The sequence below is a fragment of the Anser anser genome (assembly GCF_964211835.1).
Source record: "Anser anser genome assembly, chromosome: 10".
Classification (NCBI taxonomy): Eukaryota; Metazoa; Chordata; class Aves; order Anseriformes; family Anatidae; genus Anser; species Anser anser.
In genome coordinates this window covers 25129450-25153471 of record NC_139730.1, presented here as the reverse complement: position 1 = coordinate 25153471, position 24022 = coordinate 25129450, and the positions used below count along the sequence as shown (strand labels likewise).

General features: G+C 40.0%; 1 protein-coding gene across 1 annotated transcript in view; it reads right to left on the bottom strand.

Moving 5' to 3' along the window:
• Window positions 1-24022, bottom strand: part of LOC310904788 (uncharacterized protein) — a 339287-nt gene that overhangs the window by 27702 nt on the left and 287563 nt on the right.

The following is a 24022-nucleotide window of genomic DNA, read 5'->3' as shown; positions in this document are numbered from 1 at the left end:
GTAAACTATGTAATATGTAAAAATATGTACTATGTAAAAATCCTGCTTTTTTTCTCCTTTTTGTTTTTTTTTTGTCTTTTTCTTTTTTTCCCTGCTATTATAGGTTTAAGAATATAGAGGAATGCGCTGATGGAAGCCATGTAAAGAGTCTCCAAATTTGCATTGGGTTTAAGCGGAAAGAATTTTATGTCTGCACAAATTATGATACTGTCAAAACTTCTTTGTTGTTCTACCTCAATATACATCTAATTGTTAGACTGCTGGATTTGTTGCCAGTATTGATGACAAAGCACACTATAGATGCTGTCTGCGTTACTGGAAAATGATTTGTTTCAAAGTAAAATGACTTCCAGGTGAGGTAAACGCTGAGCATGCTCTTTCTGCCTCCTTCTTGACAGTGCTCATAGTAGATCGCTTAAGTATGTATTAGTCAGGTTCTCTTATAAACTCCTAGTGCGTCTCTGGAATTTTGAATTTACAGTGACTTTACGCTCTTCTCTCTCGCTCCTCTAGGCGGTTTCATCTGTTACCAGAGCTCTAGAACTATTTGTAAAACCTGAAGAGCTGGATGGAGAGAATTGCTACAAATGTAGCGAGTGAGATTATTAACTAATTATGTCTTAATGCTAGATATTAGTTTTATGTATTGCATGACTTAGAGCGTAAGTTATCCTTTAACTTCATTTAGAAATAAGGAGACGCAGCTTCGTTGTTGTTGTTGTTGCTTCATTTTGTTTAAACAACTGGTGCACGGAAATAATCCCAAACTTGAAAACGTTACATCTGTTTTGGAAATCTAAGAAGAGTGGCTATTAGCTGATATTGGACTTTTCTCGTAGCATTGTCTGCACCATGGCTTGTCAAGCTTCCTAGGCGTGACAAGCTGTTAGTCAAACATCCCCTCAGAAAAGCACAGAGTGCCCGGCTCAGTTCTGTAGAATTCATGCCTGACCCCTCTAAATGAAAAATGCAGTATCCACTTCTTGTTGTTGGATACTAAGGAAATTAGGGTGTCGAATCAAGAGCGTCCAATAGGTTATTAAAGCAATTTAATCCCAGGTTCGTCTTAGCCTGCGGATCCTAGAAAGCAACATGCAGCGTATTCAGGATTCTCATAAGTGATGTCTGAGGAAGAGAAAGAACTGTAATAGCACCTCACATCTGAATTGCATGGTCCTTCCTTAACGTGCTCTTTGAGGTGTGATCGGTTCAGTCACACTTAAAGCCAGAATTTTCTGTCTTTTTGTGAGCTTAAAAGGAAAGGCCTTGCACATGTACGGTACTTTTTCCATTGCTGATAACTGTTATTAGTCTTATATATAACTCATTTTTACTATTTTTTGTTTATATTTTATAACTCCCTGGTAATATGCTTTCGTGAGAGATTCCTGTTCCCGCTGTGCTCTGAATTGTTGGTAAAACTTACCTTCTTCTCTGTATTAACAAACGTGACATGCAGTGCATGGGTTTATGAAAAGAAAAAACCAAACACATGATGCAAGTAAATATCATTCAAATAGCATAAGCATGCGTGAGACATTAAAAGGAGTTTGTTTTGGGGGCGAAAAAGAAGATGCTTTCAAACACTTGTCTCTGCTTGTTTTTAAGGTGTAAAAAGATGGTTCCTGCATCCAAGAGATTTACCATACACCGTTCTTCCAACGTTCTCACAATATCACTGAAAAGATTTGCAGATTTCACAGGTGGAAAGATCAACAAGGTATATTAAGAATATACCTTAAGAATATAGAGAAATGGTCTGCTTTTATTTTCATTTTCTCTTTTTTTCATTTTTCTCTTAATATCAGTAAAGTTCCTGCTTGACAAGAAGCATATACTTTCCTCTGAGAAGGCTAATTCATCAGGAAACAGTTGTCTGCAACTTCTAGTATTAAACGTTGCTTATGGGAAGACTTATTTTTAGTGAATCAAGAAATATATGGACAGGAGGAGAGTCTCTCAAGGCAAACAGAGAGAGAAATAACACCCGATACTCATGTCAACATAAATTTATGCTCAGAGTGTAGGTGTAGGAACAGCGTCGGTATGTATATGGAACATCGGGAGAGGAAACTATATCGGTATTTACAGCTTTTCTACTTCCTTGTCAGAGAGACGTTGTCTCCAAATTAGAAATTGATGTATTTTGAATAAGGGCTGGTGGATCGGATTTATTCTTACTAGTGTTAATATTTGCTCTTGATTAGTACTTAATATCTGGTAACGCATCAATCAATCGTCAAAAATAAACTTAAAAATGTGTAAGGCTTATCTCGTTGGTCGATACAAAGACCAAGGTCTTTTCTCTTTTCTCTTTTTTTTTTTTTTCCCAGTATTGTTTTTCTGTTTTCCTTCTCACTGCAGTCTTGATTTTGTTTCTTGTCCCTTAAGTATGTTTTCAATGTGTTGTTGAAACATTTTCCCTTTCAATGCAAAAAAAGGAGCTGTCACTGGTGTCTGCAAGTTGAAGACTGGAGCTTATCTGAAAATCACTGAGCCCAAGAGCTGTCACCTTAGTCTTCCAATAGGACAAGGATGTCTTCGTTTCTCAGTTAAATGCATTTTTCAGGTTTGTGTATTATTTTCTCAGGAATGGAAAGTGTGCGCACAATTTGCCAGTTGTGGGACTAGGAGTTCTCTTATTTCCTGTGCTTTGTTTAACCTGTCTTAAGTTTAATGGATAGCAATCAAGGTGTACTAGAAATCTGAAAACACTTTATGCTTTGTTCTCTCAGTCATTTTGGTATAACAAACTAGCTTATGGTTTAAACCCTCCATTAGGTTAGCATTTTCCCTAAACGTAACAAGTCCCTGTGTGCTACAGGAAGACAGTAACAAAAAATTAAGTATAGATATTCATCCTGCCATTATTCAGCTTCTGCCTATGGACAGACAATTACACTTATATTCAAACAAGTATTTCTTGGAGAAGCAGAAGAAGCCCAGGGAGAAATAAATTTACAAACATGCTCTTCATGCTCTCCTTTCCCAAGATTTCTCTGAGATATATCCCATAGTCTGTGGGTTTTGAGGTATGTGGTTCCCAGGAGTGAAAAGGAGGGCCAAACAGCTCTCCTCTCGGATCTCCACGTGCCAGGGCTTTAGTGTACTGCCACTTATGGCTCCGCTTTTCACCTGGAAAAAGCGACCTCATGCTGTAAACTGAGGAGCCCTGCAATTGTTCTACTTGGGTTTTTTTTGTTTTTTTTTTTTTTCCCCTGCTCGTATAGGCTTAGAAATGTGCTGATGAAACAATAAAAAAGCCAGCTTGGTACATCTCCTTACAAAAAAATAAGTACAAACTTGAGCTCCTGATCGGCTTCATGCTGAACTCTGTGCTGTTCTTGTCGTAATCTTGGTCTCTCAGTAGATAATATGGTTTAATTACGAATAGAATCATGTGATGAAGAAGATCTCACACTGCAACAAATTCAGCATCTCAAATGAAATTTTACATTTTCCGTGATTTTCTTTCTGAGCAGAAGTGTGTAGTATTAAATATATATATATATATATATCTGTGATGAAGCCACGGTCGCAGTTACTCAGATATCTTAATAAGCACTTGCAGGAAGATAAATTGCTGCATCTTTTAGCATTATTTAATTGTAGGGTTAGAGACATGTTGATTCAACAGAGCTGTAAAGTTTCTAAGAGGTCACTTTGAAAAATACCAGCTAAATTACTGGCAAGACTGCACCCGTTCTTAAAAACAAACAACCCCCCCAAATCATCTGTTTTCCTCTTACAGGTAACTGAAGTAATCCCCGAAGAAGACAGTTCACTATCCAAAGGCAAGTTTTATTTTTAAACATTTTCTACATTTTATACCTAGCCACAACTTAACAACCAGTTAACGGTCGGTGACAATCCTGTTCAGTGTTGAAAATGTCATTCTGGCATAGGAAACAAAGGACTTCATCTTCTTGCTTTACAGCTGAATGTCTTCTACATAATGTTTGGAGAAGTGAAATCTTGCAAGAGGTTTTCAAAAATTCTGCCCGGTTTGGATGATGAAGTAAATTGCCATAGTCAGCAGATTCTGGCACTGACAAGTTCCTTCAAGCTAAAGAGGGAGTGCGATTGTTGCAAAGCATGACTGTGTTTTGAGACAGGGACGACCACAAGTTTTAATCTTAAAATACGACATGGAGGGGAGGCTGGTTGTTCACACATTCTTGCAAACATTAATACAATCTGTCCCATTATCAAGAACAAAATTAGGGACTGAACGGAGGTCTTTCAAATACCAGTGTTGCAAAAATAGACTTTTTATGCTACTAATGTCAAAAGAATCCTGATTGTACTAAACTGTGTCTCTTCTAGCTGATAAATCAGGAATAGCACAGAAGAAAATGCGTCTGCTCTAATGCTCTTTGGGCTTCGGTGAATTCTCTGGCCAGCAGATGGCGAACTCGCTTATTCTAAACCAGTCAAAAGTATAGGGAGAAAGTAAATGTCTTGCACACATTACACAAGTCCAGGGCATTGGGATCACTGGGCTACATGAGTGAAAGAGATGTACCCCAACAGTACCCCACTTAGATACGCTGCTTGCAACATAAGCAGGATGGGAGGGCTGTGCAAAGCAATTTTGGTAAATTGAGGAATTCATGTATTTCATCAAGCCTAAAGATACTAATTAGTTTCATGTGGGGGAAGGTCAGTCTTTCAAAGAAAAGAAAAAACATCTCTTAAGCAGGATTTTCTGAATGGTGGAATCTAATCTGAAAAAAGGCCACTTCAGCAGGTTATTTATTTATTTATTTATTTCTTACTGTATTGAACCTCTCAAGTAAGCTAGGAGCAGACTAGGAACAACTGAGGACTTGTTAGAGTGTGCCTTTTCACCTGGACTCATGTTACTTTGAATAAATTAACAAGGATAGCTAGTGATAATTTGTGATTTAAGGAAATTCCAGATACGTGAGAGAAAGAGCAGCGTTAAAGCAGTTAAATTCCTGCTCTCTCTAATAAGTGCTCTCTCTAGCCAGTTTCTGAACGCTTCTGTTCTGTGGCTAGGATTTGGTCAGCTTGACCACAAGATCACTAGTAAAACAAGGATGCCGTCCAGTCAAACCTTCAAATGAATGCAACTTACCTAAGGTCTACCGTTTGCTATCAAAACAGGTAGCTTTGTCCTAATATTCTGTACAGTTGACCAATTTTAGCATGGAACTGAAATGCAGTCAGTTTAATGGGAGGGCTTTGGAAGCTGCCTTCTCCAGTCAGTTCAGCCCTGTAGTCAGAGAGCAGATCAAGCTGTGTGCAGGCTTGTGACTTCTCTCTTTAGAAAGAAAACCACTGAGCCAGACAGTTCCATGTTGAGTATCACAACAGGGAATGACATTTCTTCCCTTTGTCTTTCAGATGCAGAGCTTACTGATGGAAGCCTTCAATACTCAGACTAAACCTACCATCAAAACGGACGACCTTTTTACCATCCAAACCAACCATTTTTCCATCAAACCCAACACCTTGGGTTTTGAAATGAAACTGGTAAGCCACAAGTCTTTATTGAATCTATTTTGCAGTGAAAGGGTTTTCTCTGTAACCTGATCATTTAAACTGTTGTGCTTAAAAGAAGGTCACTTGCAAGAGCGGTTATAATCCATGCTATAAAATTGAATCATCCTCTAGAAAGAAAAAGAAAAGGAGCAATTATCTTGCATGTACTCTTGATAAAGGAGGAGCTACACAATGGTATATAGTTTCACACTTTATTTTTGAGAATGTCCAGGCTTAAGTAACAGCTCTTGATGATAAATGAAAAGATTAATACGCAGTGGATTTACACAGAACATTGCGTTTTTAACAATGATCGATACAGAGTATTTGTCATGCAAATCACCTGTGTACACCAAGAAATACTTATTTCAATATATATCTGTACAGTATTTACATTTTATATTTAAACTCTAACTCGAAACATTTTCCAAGAAAATACAGAAATGGAACTGGTAAGCCACAAGTCTTAATCTGCAGCATTTGGTCTACAACAGACCTGGCTTTTCCAGCAAGCGTATCTACATAGATATGTAACAAATCTTAAAAATAGGCATTGTTTTTATATATGAAGCATTATAAATGCTGCTTGGTTTATAAAGCTTCGGTTTTGTACCCGTTTAAAACTGTTCAAAATGTCAAGTGATTTAGAGCTTACTTTGTCAGAATATTTTAAAATTTAAGTCAGTCCAGGGGAGTTTAACTATTATATACAGTTCTCTCCCTAGATTGCACTGGCAACGGGGCAGCAATTTAATGCTAGAAATAATATACTTCCTGCTACGATCTCCTCAGTTACATGTTACTCTAAATAATTATTTCTGCAGGGTATAAGAACTTCAAATACAGCAAACGAACTCTCAAGGCGTTTCCTTTGTGCTTACAGGTAGACACCGTCGCCTGGCTGGATAAACAGATTTTCTTGAAGGTGTTATTTCAGCATATAAGAATTGATTAAAAAAAAAAAAAAAGGTGCTTCATGGCTTATTGGTTTTGTAATCTCACAGTTCTCCAGGAACACTTGATTTGCTGCATTTCACCATTACACTCGTCAGTAGCACTGATTCTGGTTTATCACTATTTGCATTACAAATCTCCTTGTCCAAAGCCTAAACTGATGTATGCACTGCTTGAAAACAAAACGTGGTTGCAGAGCAGAAGACTCAAGTCATTAGGTTAGCAGCTGCGTAACCATACTGCTTTCCAAACATAAGATGTAGAGCTTATTGAGTTTCTATGAAGAGTTTAAACGGCTCCCATTAAGCAAAGATGTCCCCACACTGCTACTTCTTCTTAAGCAAGGATTCTACCTCCTTTGGCTGAGGCTTGCTCCCTTACATTCGAACATTCATCCAAGTAGCCTGCAATTCCACATTCGTGGGGGAAAGTCTATAGAATAGAAAAGGTTCCTCCAGTCTCTTCCTCTCAGCCTTTTTTTGAAGCATGCAATAAAGCAAAACATTCACAGGCTGACCTTCCATGCAAAACAAGGCAACTTAGTAAGACAGGAACCGCAAAACTGATTGCTCTTTAAAGTTAAAATGAGATTTGAAATAGATCAAGTTAGCAAGTGGTGTTAAGTCTGTAAGTAAGTCTGTTTTTGCCAGTGCAGCACAGTTCCCTATCATGTAGCCAGAGCTGCTTCTGTAGCTCCAAGAAGCAAAACTGCTTTGACAAAATACTGTGTCATGAAAGCATTCGTTGGTGCGGTAGGCACAGCTCAGGTTCAACAACTGAAAGACCATCAGAGTGGGACTGCAGAAAGATCTTTCAGAAGTTCCAAAAAGACATGTGGGGGTGGGAGTTTAGTTGTGTTAGATAACACAATCTTAGATAAAGATTTTGGTCTTAACGTAAAAGTAAGGGCGTCTACCAATTTCTTCAACTCCAACAACTGAAGCACAAGTCTGAAAAATCGCCTTTAAGAATGCAATGAAAATATTTAACTCTTCTGTATGTTCATAGTTTGTTGTCAAGCAAAGGAATGAATGCTGATGCCTTAACTATCTAGGGCTGTAGCTTACAGAAAGACTACACCTTCCTGTTTTTTTCCCTTTAAAAACGTTAAATCCATGTGAAATTATTTGGGGATGTTTTCACATGCAAAGCCTAATGCAACTCGTGCCTAATGCAAGCCCTGTCGTCTTCTTCCTTTAGTAGTGTCGCATTAAGGGGTGTAGCCGATTGACCGTTACGGGTCCGGTTGGCTTCAGGGTACTGAACTATCACGGCCACGGATCCACCAACAACGCAGCACGCCCTCGCTCTAGTCGCGTTCAAGGAGAACTGTCACGGCCAGGAACAATGCAATTAAGTGCAGTTTATTACGGCAACAGATACACAGGTCCTTTGGATTGCCAGTGATAAATTCACTGTCTGCAAAAGCAAGCTAGCATGCATGAAATGCACAGGTACACGGCCTAGGTATTAAGATGTTAAAAAGCATAAAGACGCTAGAGATTTCTAAGTTTCCGTGGAGACGCCTGGTATAACCAAGCGTTCAGATCTTACCTCGCAGCATCCCAGTGGGCGGGGGGGGGGAGGGGTGAGAGGCTCAGCCTGTCGACTGATGTCAGAAGGTATTCTTCGTGACAGTATCTTCCCCAACATTCCCTTTCTCTTAAGCCAATTTATATTATTTTCTATCTTTTAGGTGGAGCTTGAGTGACTCCAGTCATGCGTATCTTGGTTGTGATTGGTAGAAATTACCTCGCTTGCGTTTAAAGGTACAGGCTCCGAGAAATTCAGAGGATGTGCTCAGTGAGGGGTGGTTGCCCCTTGGAGGCGGGTAGCTTTTGGGATGGAGGGGTGCTTATAATGCCTAGTCACTTAAGGCAATTACTCCACAAGGAGTAACTTTACTCCTTTAACTTAACTACTTGAACTACTTTAAGCTTTAACTACAGCATATCTAAAACATAAGGAGGATGTTACTATGTAAAAAGCAGATGAAACCAGTCCTTAACTCTTACTGCTTATTGTGCGTGAGCAGACTGGCATGAGTTTTAGCTATACTGGCAAATATCAAAGCACACCTGTGTAGTCCCAAAGCTGGGAGAAAAGCAAGGAAACCTTGAAGAAAATAGGGAGGCCTGTAGCTTGTGTAGTCTTTTAGCTGAGAAAATAAGGAAGGAGAGAGACAGGTAGCCTTGAGCTAGCAGAAGCAAGGAAGAGAAGGGATAAAAGGGAAAAAACAAGAAGGAGAAAACCAGCTCCAGACTGGCCTGTAGTAACCTTTTGCTCATTAAGGGTCATTAACACATTAGAAATCACACCTGTCAAAATGATAATCCTTGCTAATGTGGGATTCGGTGTGTGTCCCCCTCCTCCTGTACCACCCCCCCCCCCACCCCCCCCCCCCGGTGTTCCTCTGTAATGCGCAAGCTCAGTAGAGAAAAGTTAGGTGAGCTGTAATAACCAATCAAAAGGAGCCAAAGAGAGAGTTTTCACAAGTTTCCTGTGTATGAATGACGGTGATTCGAGTCAGAGGTGTGCTTGCTTTGCGAAAGATAGCCAAGTACCTGACTCTGCAGAGTTCTGTAATTAATTATGTAATTAAAAGACCTTGGTGTGCATTCCGACTCTGGGTGCTTATTGGCGCGGTGCACTGGGCACGAACTCGCGGACAACATCTGTACTCAGTGTGATGCCTACAGACAATCCTTTACTGTTGGGACCTGCATATTTTTCTGTGCCTTCAACACAAACCCTTTGGTACAACTAGTTCCCTACGTAGCTGCCAGTTCACCACTCAGTTGCACTTCTGAAGAGGAAAAGCTATTTCCCTCTAACGTAGGAGCACATACTCTAAATGCAAGCTTCACTCAGCTGGTCATTTACTGCAGGACAAGATTTGAAAACTGTTGTGGAGATTCTGTTGGGTTTTCTGCTTACAGAAAAATTAAGTGCCAAATCGCCCTCTACTCCGCTTTGTAGTGCTGCATTTAATGGAGATTCAAAGAATTTCATTTGCTCCTCCGTTTATGGACAACGAGCTGAAGGAACAGGTACAGCACATTAGCCTGGAATGCCTTCCCTCCCAACCAAAGTAAACTGGAGCTGTAACTAACACAAGCAGAAACAAGGCTTCCACGTTTTCAGCTGAATAAAGTTCCAACAAAATCATCCTCTGGGATTTGAAGCTTACTTCAAATTACATGCCAACAACTCTTTTCCCTGAAAGGTCTTGCCCAGTTCTTACGTCATAGTAAAGTGTATACCTATAAAATTTACAGTTAACGTCTTCACTTAGTTTGTCCAATTTTTGCATTATCGCTCAGCTGTGTGCTCATTTATAAGCTGATGCATGTATACAAGCTGCTGCTCAAGTCCTACGTCTTGTTTGCAATTCTTCGTTTCCTTGTTGCCAGCATATTGTAAAGCGGATCCCTGCTGCTACTCGCTCTAGAAGAAAAGGAATCATCGGTTTGGTTACCAAATACCCGCTTCTGGAAACCAGAAGTGTTTTGGTCTCTCTTCCCTTCGAATGACTCCACACCTCTCATCAGATAATGGATTGCTGACCTAGAATCAGAGAACATCCCAAGGTGGAAAGGGCTCACAATAATGAGCGAGTCCAACTCCTGGCTCCACACAGGACCACCCCAAAAGCAGAGCCTATGTCTGAGAGCATTGTTCAAACACTTCTGGACCCCCGTCAGGCTCGGTGCCACGACCACTGCCCTGGGCAGCTGTCCCAGTGCCCGAGCGCCCTCTCAGGGCAGCACCTGAGGCGCACGGGGCTCGGCGGGGCGGCCCGGGAGGGGAGGAGGACGGCGGGGCGAAGCGGCCGCTCCCTCAGAGCCGTCTCCCCGCCGCCTCGCCCGCACGTCGGGGCTTTTTCGTGTCGGGGCTTTTTCGTGTCGCGCCCTCGGGCTCTCGCCGCGGGCGACATGCCGCTCCCCAGCGCGGACAGCTTGCGCGCGGGGCCTGCCCGCGGCGGCGGCGGGAGGGAAACCCCAACCGCAAAGCCCTCCCGGCAGGGAGAGCTCGGGGTGAGGGCCGGTCCGGCACCGACAGTAAAGACACGCCGGAGGAAACGCTCTGCTTTTAGCCGTGAGCACCGCGGCCAGGTTGAAAAGGCGTCACGCTGGAGCTCCGAGTTGGGCGGCGTTCCGAGGCCGTTGTGGCAGTTGTGGAGACGGCCTCGGCTGAGGTGGCGGCTGCTGTCGCTGCTGTCCCCTCTGTCCCCGCTGTTGCCGCTGTTCCCGGCGCCTGGAGACCCCCGGCAGCCCCCTGTGACAGGACCTGTGGCCCCGGGGAGCAGGTCCTGTGGCCCCCTGTGCCCGCCGCCTCGTCGGCCATCCCGGCAGCAATCCTGCCAGCACAGAATAGCTCACCGGCTTTACGTGCGTTTCAGGGTAAAGTGACGATTAACTTCTATTTCCTGGCTTGGGTGCTGCTTTATTCTTTAACGGAGCTTCAGGTTTAAAGGTTAAACTCAGTTCTGTCAAGGTTAAACTCAGTTTCGTGAATGGCATCTTGGACAAAATCTTAAGCTGTGATTGACTCTCTGCTTAACAGAGGCCAAACGTGTACCTACTGAGAAGCAGGTCATAGGTGATAAGCCCTCACAAATTAACTTGCTATCACAAAGTGACGCCCAGAAAAAGTGTATTCAAAAGCTAGGCTCATTATAGAATCACAACCAAGCCATCATGACTGGTGCAGTAGACAGTGAGGTAGAGGGTGAGCCCTGGAAAGACAGAAGTAAAGTAGCAGCGAAATGCAGGTACCTTTGTGCACACGAAGCAGAAAAGCGCAGGCAGTAAAGTAATAGTGCTCCATTACTAGCGTGAGCAACAATTATATATAAATCGCAACCATTATCTATTAGATAATAGGTAATAATTAATAGATAATTGCAAAGCTCCAAAAATGCAATAAATAACTGATTCCCCTCAGAGAATGTCATTTGCATTTTTATATTAAAAAGACTCCAGAGTTGTAATGGATTAAAATCCTACGAAAGTGAAAGAAATGGCATCAGCCACTAGTTCTGCAGAAGCTAAAAGTAATACTGATAGAGTTTTGATGGAAATTTTTCCTTTGTGTGTTTAGTTTGGGGATTCCTTTTAAATCATTCATACCAGCAATTTAGTTCTTCAAGGCCGTTTCTTTGAGATTAAGTGACAGGACTTCTACTACTCTTTTCTTCTTGGAATGCTTCTTGGTATTCTTACGTCAGCCAGAACATTTGTCTCTGTCGCAGATGAGAACAATGACCATAGTTAACAAGCCCAAATCTTCAAAGTCTAAAAAGCCATCTTCAAGGCGGTCTGGCAAATCCAAGAAACCGAGTACTAAAAAACTGATGTCACGCACCGCAAACTGGGGCCGGATACCACCTGCAGAAGATTCAAGCCAAGTCTCTGTGGCCCAAGGATGTGGAGGTGCTATTTATTGTAGATCCTCTGAAAAATCTAAGCCTTTTGCCCAAAGAGATCTAAGTAAGTCTGCGCTTTATCCTGCCTCCGTTTTCTTCAAAACAAAAGTAGAAAGTGGTAGTTCTTGCTTGTTGCACTGATAGAGAACAGGACTACTGTGAATAAAGACTTCCAAAGCGATTCTCCTAAGGCAACTGAAGTGACTGACGTTACAGAAATTAATTTTGATATATTTACAGTCGACAGAGAAATGTGGGGAGCATTTTGTAATGCACTGATTCATCCATATCTTTTCTGTTTTGCAAAGAAAAGTGTTTGATTGTTGCTATTCACAGGTTCCATTATTCACAGGTTTTTGAATGTTAAGATTGCTCAGGAAAAGATCTGATATTTGTAGGGGTACCGTCATTCCTAGTTATTTGTTTTTACATTGTCCTTGCATTTATTACCATATAATTTCAAGTCTAAGTTTGTGGTTGAAGTTATAATAAGGAAAAAAGCATATAATAAGGAAGAAATTAAAATGGTTGACTAAACTTTTTTTTCCCAAAACGTTGTGTTGACCAGCCAATTTGAAGATGGCGGTATTAAAGGTGTCTGCAATAAGTTTTTCTGTTTTGGATTGTAGCTAGTTCCTCTAGGTGCTCCCGCAGAATAGTATTTTTACTATGCCTATATATACTTTATATATTCACTATACCTATATATACTTAATACCTTTCTTAGAAACAAACAAACAAAATCTCTTTTTAAATATAACTTTCTTGCAGTTGTTAATGATGGAATTGCTCCGCCACAAAGGATTCTTTTTCCACCTGAGAAGATACGTATGGATTGGCAAGAAACACAAAGTGTTGGAGTTGGCCTGTACAATCTTGGCAACACGTGTTTTCTTAATGCTACTCTACAGTGTTTGACCTACACCCCCCCACTTGCCAATTACATGCTTTCTCTTGAGCACAGCCAGTCATGTGAGTACTTTCTAACAGTATTTTAAATCTGTTGGATAGTGTGAAGGTGAAAGAACAGCAGTGATTCTGTGAGACAAACTTACTTGCCTGATTTTACCTGTAGACGCTGGCTTTGAGCATTGTATTAGCAGTGGGCTCGGAATAGCATATGGAGTGCGTTTAATGCACCATGTGTTTTTTTTGTTTGTTTGTTTGTTTGTTTTTTTAAAAGGATCTTTTCTTGCTTCATGGGAATAATGAAGTGCATTGGACAGTAATGCATTTAATGAACATTTGGCATTTGGGCTATTTGGGCTTCCTGCTGCTAGAAAGGCAATAAAATTTAGGATGTTGGCATCATAGGTCTTTAGTCTGCACAGCCGAGGTTCCATAATGCACTACAATAAATGGTCTGTTCGTTGTTGAACCAATTAAAAAAAAAAAAAAAAAAAAAAAACCTAGAAAGCAATATGAGCTGTTATGAACACGACTAGATTTTTTTGTGGAACTGTATTAAAATCTAGACTGATTTTGTCCTAAATAAAATGTTGTACTATAAAGTAAATGTTGTACTAAACCTGTATGCTTTTTAGGCTGGTATCTTTGTATCGATACCTAGAAATTTAACTGTTTTCTTCCTGTATATAGAAATCGTTTCAGTTAAGAATCCTGTTGAAAAAAGGAGGGCAGAAGTACTATTACATACATTACTGTAATTTTTCCTTTTTCCCAAAGGACTCGTAGCTCTGTATCATGAAGCTCACCTGACAGCACTGTGCTGAAAATAACCCACGTTCTCTTAATGCTGTATCATCAAGGTCAAATATTCTTTCCTCATACATTTTGCAACCTGTGGAGTTCACATTCCTGTCAGCCTTTACAAACGTGACTTTGCAGTAGTCTTTTAGATTTCTCATCACAAAATGCACTTGAATACAGGCTTAATGGATATTTTTATTCTATAAAGTTGTGTGAAATGAAATGTTAGGAGACTGTTGGGACAAGGAGAGTGGATATTGTATCTATAGTTTAAATGTTACTTATATGTTTGTTTGTAGTTATGTCTGTTTCGCTAGACTGGGATGCTTTCTTCTTTCACTCTTCAGGTCGTGAACAAGATTTTTGCATGATGTGCACGATGGAGACTCACATTAACCAGGCCCTGCGTTGCACTGTTGATGCCATCGAGCCTACGCGTGTTATCAATAATCTCAGTCGTAAGTGGCTTCAGATGTGTTTCTTTTTCAGCATCTTGTAATCTTCAAATAATTATTTGATGTGTATAAATGGTTTTAACACTGTAAAGAAGAGAGATTTTAGAAACAGGAGAATTACTTCATTTTTAAATGAGGTGAATACTATCATCTTCTTATTTAGGAATAGGACAACATTTCCGTTTTGGCAGTCAAGAAGACGCACACGAGTTCTTGCGCTATACTGTTGATGCTATGCAGGAAGCGTGCTTGAATGGAAGCACCAAGTAAGCATAAACAAATTCACTTTTATACGTTCTCTAGCACCTTTTAGGCCTTTATTTACTATCAAAACTGAAAGTCTAGGTCATCCTTGGTTTTCATAAAACTCTTTGAAGAGTTAACTGTGTGCCTTAAATCTTCTGAGGTCTGATTATAATTTATTTCCAGATTGGACAGATCTTCTCAAGCTACCACCATCATTCATCAAATATTTGGAGGATTTCTAAGATCAAGAGGTACTTTTAAAAATATTCCTGTCCTTAGAACTGATCTGTGTCTTTTGTCGGTAGTAAAGCAGTCTGTAGTTTGTCTGAAGTAGTATCTATCGACAACTTGAATGTGGACAGTTAGTCTCCTTCACGTGTTGTTAAGCATTTATATTTTGCTTCCAGTGAAGTGCTTGAATTGCAAAGCAGTTTCGGATACGTATGAGGCATTTCTTGATATCACTTTGGATGTAAAGGTAGGAGGTTTTGTAAATATAATTCATGATGTTTAAGTACATGTATAACTTTCTAAATTAAACTTGTTTAACTTAAAAAACCAAACCACGTACAATGTTAAAATATAAGAGCTTGGTGGTGGTTAGAAAGTGGATTGGACTTTGTCCTTCTGTGGAACCCCTGTAGTCTCCACGTCTGCATTGGGTTTAAGGGGAAAGAATTTTATTGCTGCGCAAAGTATAATACTGTCACACTTCTTTGTTGTTCTACCTCAATATACGTCTAATTGTTAGACTGTTGGATTTGTTGCCAGTATTGATGACAAAGCACACTATAGATGCTGTCTGCGTTACTGGAAAATGATTTGTTTCAAAGTAGAATGACTTCCAGGTGAGGTAAACGCTGAGCATGCTCTTTCTGCCTCCTTCTTGACAGTGCTCATAGTAGATCGCTTAAGTATGTGTTAGTCAGGTTCTCTTATAAACTCCTAGTGCGTCTCTGGAATTTTGAATTTACAGTGACTTTACGCTCTTCTCTCTCGCTCCTCTAGGCGGTTTCATCTGTTACCAGAGCTCTAGAACTATTTGTGAAACCTGAAGAGCTGGATGGAGAGAATTGCTATAAATGTAGCGAGTAAGATTATTACTAATTATGTCTTAATACTAGATATTAGTTTTATATATTACATGACTTAGAGCATAAGTTATCCTTTAACTTCATTTAGAAATAAGGAGACGCAGCTTTGTTGTTGTTGTTGTTGCTTCATTTTCTAGTAGTGGTGAGCTGAAGCAAGGAGCTATGGAGAATGATTTGGAGTGGAAGGCAGCAGCAGGTTCCTACAGGTCCTAGCGTTCACTGTGAAACAAAGTTAGATTGAGTGTCAGGGAATGTGAGCTGGCTCTGTGGTAATGAATGTTAGCAGCCTGTGCTGGCTCACTAAACAGCGTCTTGCACAGCTCTTGAACTGTGAAACCTGTCGATGTGGACTAATGTCCGAAATGAGCTCCCTTAAGCCTAACCCGTGCACAGGGAAAGCCTGTTGAGTTCAGGCGCTCTCTGTGCTGATCAATATGTAAGATGTTTCTACGTATGTGAGAAACAATTGAACATTTGCATAAGATGGTTTGGCAAAACAAGCTGTTAGTCAAACATCCCCTCAGAAAAGCACAGAGTGCCCGGCTCAGTTCTGTAGAATTCATGCCTGACCCCTCTAAATGAAAAATGCAGTATCCACTTCTTGTTGTTGGATACTAAGGAAATTAGGGTGTCGAATCAAGAGCGTCCAATAGGTTATTAAAGCAATTTAATCCCAGGTTCGTCTTGGCCTGCGGATCCTAGAAAGCAACATGCAGCGTATTCAGGATTCTCATAACTGATGTCTGAGGAAGAGAAAGAACTGTAATAGCACCTCACATCTGAATTGCATGGTCCTTCCTTAATGTGCTCTTTGAGGTGTGATCGGTTCAGTCACACTTAAAGCCAGAATTTTCCGTCTTTTTGTGAGCTTAAAAGGAAAGGCCTTGCACATGTACAGTACTTTTTCCATTGCTGATAACTGTTATTAGTCTTATATATAACTCATTTTTACTATTTTTTGTTTATATTTTATAACTCCCTGGTAATACGCTTTCGTGAGAGATTCCTGTTCCCGCTATGCTCTGAGTTGTTGGTAAAACTTACCTTCTTCTCTGTATTAACAAACGTGACATGCAGTGCATGGGTTTATGAAAAGAAAAAACCAAACATATGATGCAAGTAAATATCATTCAAATAGCATAAGCATGCGTGAGACATTAAAAGGAGTTTGTTTTGGGGGCAAAAAAGATGATGCTTTCAAACACTTGTCTCTGCTTGTTTTTAAGGTGTAAAAAGATGGTTCCTGCATCCAAGAGATTTACCATACACCGTTCTTCCAACGTTCTCACAATATCACTGAAAAGATTTGCAGATTTCACAGGTGGAAAGATCAACAAGGTATATTAAGAATATACCTTAAGAATATAGAGAAATGGTCTGCTTTTATTTTCATTTTCTCTTTTTTTCATTTTTCTCTTAATATCAGTAAAGTTCCTGCTTGACAAGAAGCATATACTTTCCTCTGAGAAGGCTAATTCATCAGGAAACAGTTGTCTGCAACTTCTAGTATTAAACATTGCTTATGGGAAGACTTATTTTTAGTGAATCAAGAAATATATTCATATAATTCCAGTCTCTGTTTTTTGGAAGTGTTTTTCTCTGGCTAGTCCGCGAAGTACTCTGATATAATTTTTCTATCTTCTTGGTCTCTCTTTAGGAGGTAAAATATCCTGAGTATTTGGACCTCCGAGCCTACATGTCTCAGTCAAGTGGAGAACCACTCCTCTACGCCTTATATGCGGTGCTGGTGCATCATGGAATCAACTGTCGCACAGGACACTATGTATGCTACATGAAGGTAGAAGTCAACATCATTTCTAACACGGTAAAAGGTTGTGCTGGCAAACCAGTTCAAGTGTTACTAGTAGTACTGTTTCTAGGCAAAAAGATTTTCTGAAATAACCCCAAACTTGAAAATGGGATCTTGTATAAAATCTTAAGCTGTGATTGACTCTCTGCTTAAGAGAGGCCAAACGTGTACCTACTGAGAAGCTAGGTGATAAGTGTTTTTGTACACTTATAAGTGGTCATTTTGTAAAGAGACTGCTGAAAAATCTGAACAGTGCTGCTGCAGAACTCTGAATGGGGGGCTAGCAACTGTCTTAACTGATCTGGAATCTTGAGTTTACTTTTCAGTGGACAGGAGGAGAGTCTCTCAAGGCAAACAGAGAGAGAAATAACACCCGATACTCATGTCAACATAAATTTATGCTCAGAGTGTAGGTGTAGGAACAGCGTCGGTATGTATATGGAACATCGGGAGAGGAAACTATATCGGTATTTACAGCTTTTCTACTTCCTTGTCAGAGAGACGTTGTCTCCAAATTAGAAATTGATGTATTTTGAATAAGGGCTGGTGGATCGGATTTATTCTTACTAGTGTTAATATTTGCTCTTGATTAGTACTTAATATCTGGTAACGCATCAATCAATCGTCAAAAATAAACTTAAAAATGTGTAAGGCTTATCTCGTTGGTCGATACAAAGACCAAGGTCTTTTCTCTTTTCTCTTTTTTTTTTTTTTTCCCAGTATTGTTTTTCTGTTTTCCTTCTCACTGCAGTCTTGATTTTGTTTCTTGTCCCTTAAGTATGTTTTCAATGTGTTGTTGAAACATTTTCCCTTTCAATGCAAAAAAAGGAGCTGTCACTGGTGTCTGCAAGTTGAAGACTGGAGCTTATCTGAAAATCACTGAGCCCAAGAGCTGTCACCTTAGTCTTCCAATAGGACAAGGATGTCTTCGTTTTCTCAGTTAAATGCATTTTTCAGGTTTGTGTATTATTTTCTCAGGAATGGAAAGTGTGCGCACAATTTGCCAGTTGTGGGACTAGGAGTTCTCTTATTTCCTGTGCTTTGTTTAACCTGTCTTAAGTTTAATGGATAGCAATCAAGGTGTACTAGAAATCTGAAAACACTTTATGCTTTGTTCTCTCAGTCATTTTGGTATAACAAACAAGCTTATGGTTTAAACCCTCCATTAGGTTAGCATTTTCCCTAAACGTAACAAGTCCCTGTGTGCTACAGGAAGACAGTAACAAAAAATTAAGTATAGATATTCATCCTGCCATTATTCAGCTTCTGCCTATGGACAGACAATTACACTTATTTAAAGCGGTATCCTCTTGAAACCTAATCAGCATGTTAGAAAGCACTTAGTTATCGGCTTTTGTCCTGGAGGGCTGAGGTTTGTTTTGTTTTGTTTTACATTCAGCATTTCCTTTTCTAGCTTCCATTCCCCTGTTGTTTTGCATGAGGAAAACATGCAGCTTTACAAAGTAGAACGGAAAGAGATGCTTTTCAGTCTAACTTTTCAGTTTTTTGTAGGAGTTTTAAATGTGGTAGGTGCAAAACAGCATAAGTACTGCTGCCAAAGTTATATTCAAACAAGTATTTCTTGGAGAAGCAGAAGAAGCCCAGGGAGAAATAAATTTACAAACATGCTCTTCATGCTCTCCTTTCCCAAGATTTCTCTGAGATATATCCCATAGTCTGTGGGTTTTGAGGTATGTGGTTCCCAGGAGTGAAAAGGAGGGCCAAACAGCTCTCCTCTCGGATCTCCACGTGCCAGGGCTTTAGTGTACTGCCACTTATGGCTCCGCTTTTCACCTGGAAAAAGCGACCTCATGCTGTAAACTGAGGAGCCCTGCAATTGTTCTACTTGGGTTTTTTTTGGTTTTTTTTTTTTTTCCCCTGCTCGTATAGGCTTAGAAATGTGCTGATGAAACAATAAAAAAGCCAGCTTGGTACATCTCCTTACAAAAAAATAAGTACAAACTTGAGCTCCTGATCGGCTTCATGCTGAACTCTGTGCTGTTCTTGTCGTAATCTTGGTCTCTCAGTAGATAATATGGTTTAATTACGAATAGAATCATGTGATGAAGAAGATCTCACACTGCAACAAATTCAGCATCTCAAATGAAATTTTACATTTTCCGTGATTTTCTTTCTGAGCAGAAGTGTGTAGTATTAAATATATATATATATATATCTGTGATGAAGCCACGGTCGCAGTTACTCAGATATCTTAATAAGCACTTGCAGGAAGATAAATTGCTGCATCTTTTAGCATTATTTAATTGTAGGGTTAGAGACATGTTGATTCAACAGTGCTGTAAAGTTTCTAAGAGGTCACTTTGAAAAATACCAGCTAAATTACTGGCAAGACTGCACCCGTTCTTAAAAACAAACAACCCCCCCAAATCATCTGTTTTCCTCTTACAGGTAACTGAAGTAATCCCCGAAGAAGACAGTTCACTATCCAAAGGCAAGTTTTATTTTTAAACATTTTCTACATTTTATACCTAGCCACAACTTAACAACCAGTTAACGGTCGGTGACAATCCTGTTCAGTGTTGAAAATGTCATTCTGGCATAGGAAACAAAGGACTTCATCTTCTTGCTTTACAGCTGAATGTCTTCTACATAATGTTTGGAGAAGTGAAATCTTGCAAGAGGTTTTCAAAAATTCTGCCCGGTTTGGATGATGAAGTAAATTGCCATAGTCAGTAGATTCTGGCACTGACAAGTTCCTTCAAGCTAAAGAGGGAGTGCGATTGTTGCAAAGCATGACTGTGTTTTGAGACAGGGACGACCACAAGTTTTAATCTTAAAATACGACATGGAGGGGAGGCTGGTTGTTCACACATTCTTGCAAACATTAATACAATCTGTCCCATTATCAAGAACAAAATTAGGGACTGAACGGAGGTCTTTCAAATACCAGTGTTGCAAAAATAGACTTTTTATGCTACTAATGTCAAAAGAATCCTGATTGTACTAAACTGTGTCTCTTCTAGCTGATAAATCAGGAATAGCACAGAAGAAAATGCGTCTGCTCTAATGCTCTTTGGGCTTCGGTGAATTCTCTGGCCAGCAGATGGCGAACTCGCTTATTCTAAACCAGTCAAAAGTATAGGGAGAAAGTAAATGTCTTGCACACATTACACAAGTCCAGGGCATTGGGATCACTGGGCTACATGAGTGAAAGAGATGTACCCCAACAGTACCCCACTTAGATACGCTGCTTGCAACATAAGCAGGATGGGAGGGCTGTGCAAAGCAATTTTGGTAAATTGAGGAATTCATGTATTTCATCAAGCCTAAAGATACTAATTAGTTTCATGTGGGGGAAGGTCAGTCTTTCAAAGAAAAGAAAAAACATCTCTTAAGCAGGATTTTCTGAATGGTGGAATCTAATCTGAAAAAAGGCCACTTCAGCAGGTTATTTATTTATTTATTTATTTCTTACTGTATTGAACCTCTCAAGTAAGCTAGGAGCAGACTAGGAACAACTGAGGACTTGTTAGAGTGTGCCTTTTCACCTGGACTCATGTTACTTTGAATAAATTAACAAGGATAGCTAGTGATAATTTGTGATTTAAGGAAATTCCAGATACGTGAGAGAAAGAGCAGCGTTAAAGCAGTTAAATTCCTGCTCTCTCTAATAAGTGCTCTCTCTAGCCAGTTTCTGAACGCTTCTGTTCTGTGGCTAGGATTTGGTCAGCTTGACCACAAGATCACTAGTAAAACAAGGATGCCGTCCAGTCAAACCTTCAAATGAATGCAACTTACCTAAGGTCTACCGTTTGCTATCAAAACAGGTAGCTTTGTCCTAATATTCTGTACAGTTGACCAATTTTAGCATGGAACTGAAATGCAGTCAGTTTAATGGGAGGGCTTTGGAAGCTGCCTTCTCCAGTCAGTTCAGCCCTGTAGTCAGAGAGCATATCAAGCTGTGTGCAGGCTTGTGACTTCTCTCTTTAGAAAGAAAACCACTGAGCCAGACAGTTCCATGTTGAGTATCACAACAGGGAATGACATTTCTTCCCTTTGTCTTTCAGATGCAGAGCTTACTGATGGAAGCCTTCAATACTCAGACTAAACCTACCATCAAAACGGACGACCTTTTTACCATCCAAACCAACCATTTTTCCATCAAACCCAACACCTTGGGTTTTGAAATGAAACTGGTAAGCCACAAGTCTTTATTGAATCTATTTTGCAGTGAAAGGGTTTTCTCTGTAACCTGATCATTTAAACTGTTGTGCTTAAAAGAAGGTCACTTGCAAGAGCGGTTATAATCCATGCTATAAAATTGAATCATCCTCTAGAAAGAAAAAAAAAAGGAGCAATTATCTTGCATGTACTCTTGATAAAGGAGGAGCTACACAATGGTATATAGTTTCACGCTTTATTTTTGAGAATGTCCAAGCTTAAGTAACAGCTCTTGATGATAAATGAAAAGATTAATACGCAGCGGATTTACACAGAACATTGCGTTTTTAACAATGATCGATACAGAGTATTTGTCATGCAAATCACCTGTGTACACCAAGAAATACTTATTTCAATATATATCTGTACAGTATTTACATTTTATATTTAAACTCTAACTCGAAACATTTTCCAAGAAAATACAGAAATGGAACTGGTAAGCCACAAGTCTTAATCTGCAGCATTTGGTCTACAACAGACCTGGCTTTTCCAGCAAGCGTATCTACATAGATATGTAACAAATCTTAAAAATAGGCATTGTTTTTATATATGAAGCATTATAAATGCTGCTTGGTTTATAAAGCTTCGGTTTTGTACCCGTTTAAAACTGTTCAAAATGTCAAGTGATTTAGAGCTTACTTTGTCAGAATATTTTAAAATTTAAGTCAGTCCAGGGGAGTTTAACTATTATATACAGTTCTCTCCCTAGATTGCACTGGCAACGGGGCAGCAATTTAATGCTAGAAATAATATACTTCCTGCTACGATCTCCTCAGTTACATGTTCCTCTAAATAATTATTTCTGCAGGGTATAAGAACTTCAAATACAGCAAACGAACTCTCAAGGCGTTTCCTTTGTGCTTACAGGTAGACACCGTCGCCTGGCTGGATAAACAGATTTTCTTGAAGGTGTTATTTCAGCATATAAGAATTGATTAAAAAAAAAAAAAAAAAGTGCTTCATGGCTTATTGGTTTTGTAATCTCACAGTTCTCCAGGAACACTTGATTTGCTGCATTTCACCATTACACTCGTCAGTAGCACTGATTCTGGTTTATCACTATTTGCATTACAAATCTCCTTGTCCAAAGCCTAAACTGATGTATGCACTGCTTGAAAACAAAACGTGGTTGCAGAGCAGAAGACTCAAGTCATTAGGTTAGCAGCTGCGTAACCATACTGCTTTCCAAACATAAGATGTAGAGCTTATTGAGTTTCTATGAAGAGTTTAAACGGCTCCCATTAAGCAAAGATGTCCCCACACTGCTACTTCCTCTTAAGCAAGGATTCTACCTCCTTTGGCTGAGGCTTGCTCCCTTACATTCGAACATTCATCCAAGTAGCCTGCAATTCCACATTCGTGGGGGAAAGTCTATAGAACAGAAAAGGTTCCTCCAGTCTCTTCCTCTCAGCCTTTTTTTGAAGCATGCAATAAAGCAAAACATTCACAGGCTGACCTTCCATGCAAAACAAGGCAACTTAGTAAGACAGGAACCGCAAAACTGATTGCTCTTTAAAGTTAAAATGAGATTTGAAATAGATCAAGTTAGCAAGTGGTGTTAAGTCTGTAAGTAAGTCTGCTTTTGCCAGTGCAGCACAGTTCCCTATCATGTAGCCAGAGCTGCTTCTGTAGCTCCAAGAAGCAAAACTGCTTTGACAAAATACTGTGTCATGAAAGCATTCGTTGGTGCGGTAGGCACAGCTCAGGTTCAACAACTGAAAGACCATCAGAGTGGGACTGCAGAAAGATCTTTCAGAAGTTCCAAAAAGACATGTGGGGGTGGGAGTTTAGTTGTGTTAGATAACACAATCTTAGATAAAGATTTTGGTCTTAACGTAAAAGTAAGGGCGTCTACCGATTTCTTCAACTCCAACAACTGAAGCACAAGTCTGAAAAATCGCCTTTAAGAATGCAATGAAAATATTTAACTCTTCTGTATGTTCATAGTTTGTTGTCAAGCAAAGGAATGAATGCTGATGCCTTAACTATCTAGGGCTGTAGCTTACAGAAAGACTACACCTTCCTGTTTTTTTCCCTTTAAAAACGTTAAATCCATGTGAAATTATTTGGGGATGTTTTCACATGCAAAGCCTAATGCAACTCGTGCCTAATGCAAGCCCTGTCATCTTCTTCCTTTAGTAGTGTCGCATTAAGGGGTGTAGCCGATTGACCGTTACGGGTCCGGTCGGCTTCAGGGTACTGAACTATCACGGCCACGGATCCACCAACAACGCAGCACGCCCTCGCTCTAGTCGCGTTCAAGGAGAACTGTCACGGCCAGGAACAATGCAATTAAGTGCAGTTTATTACGGCAACAGATACACAGGTCCTTTGGATTGCCAGTGATAAATTCACTGTCTGCAAAAGCAAGCTAGCATGCATGAAATGCACAGGTACACGGCCTAGGTATTAAGATGTTAAAAAGCATAAAGACGCTAGAGATTTCTAAGTTTCCGTGGAGACGCCTGGTATAACCAAGCGTTCAGATCTTACCTCGCAGCATCCCAGTGGGCGGGGGGGGGGAGGGGTGAGAGGCTCAGCCTGTCGACTGATGTCAGAAGGTATTCTTCGTGACAGTATCTTCCCCAACATTCCCTTTCTCTTAAGCCAATTTATATTATTTTCTATCTTTTAG